Raw genomic sequence first — 921 nt, 5'->3', positions numbered from 1 at the left:
ATCTTGCAGGGCACACAGCTGGGGAGGGCAGCAGGGTATGTGCCCTTCAAGGGCTGGGCTGGGGCTCAGCGTGGGTGCATGGGGGAGCCAAGGAGACATTGTAAGGAGGAGGGCGCTTCTGCAGGTTACTGACTTAACAATGTGCTCCTTTCCTCAGAGCTGTGGAGAACACTTCTCATGTTGTCTGAGTAGGCTCAGTGGTGCCAAACGTGTTAGAGAATGGGCTTGAATTGGAGGTGGGATGGGAAACAGGAGCTCCACATTTACAGAGATTCTGTTTAGCAAACCAAGGGGGTGAAGCAGTTTAATTATGACCTGGCATCAAAACATTGCTAATTATAAGGTCATGAGGCTGAATCTCTGTTTCTTATTGCGTTCTACAAAACAAACATTTAAGCATTTTTTGAGTTTGTTAATTGGATGGTCACCTTTTTTTTTTTTTTAAAGATTATTTATTTGAAAGGCACAGTGATAGAAAGAGCTACAGAGACAGAGAGAGTGAAAGAGAGAGAGAGAATCTTCATTTGCTGGTTCACTTCCCAAATGGTTGGAATAGCAAGAGCTGGGCCAGGTGAAAGCCAGGAGCCAGGAACTCCATCCAAGTCTCCCACGTGGGTGACAGGGACCCATGGTACTTGGACCATCTTCCACTGCCTTCCCAGGCACATTAGCAGAGAGCTGGATAGGAAGCAGAAGAGCCAGGACTGGAACCAGCAGACCAATATGGGATACCAGCACTGCCACAATGCCAGCCCCTTTTCACTGGTTTGTCACCAGCAGAATCACCCACACGCTCCAAAGGAATCTCATCTCCCAGCTTTAAGAACGAGGTAGCCGGGGCACTCGCTATGGCGCAGCTGGTTAAGCCGCTGCCTGCAGTGGTGCCCCACTTCCAATCCAGCTCTCTGCTATGGCCTGGGA

The sequence above is a fragment of the Lepus europaeus genome, chromosome 14 (assembly GCF_033115175.1).
Source record: "Lepus europaeus isolate LE1 chromosome 14, mLepTim1.pri, whole genome shotgun sequence".
NCBI lineage: Eukaryota > Metazoa > Chordata > Mammalia > Lagomorpha > Leporidae > Lepus > Lepus europaeus.
The sequence above is the reverse complement of the archived record's forward strand: the minus strand, read 5'-3'. Positions refer to the sequence as shown.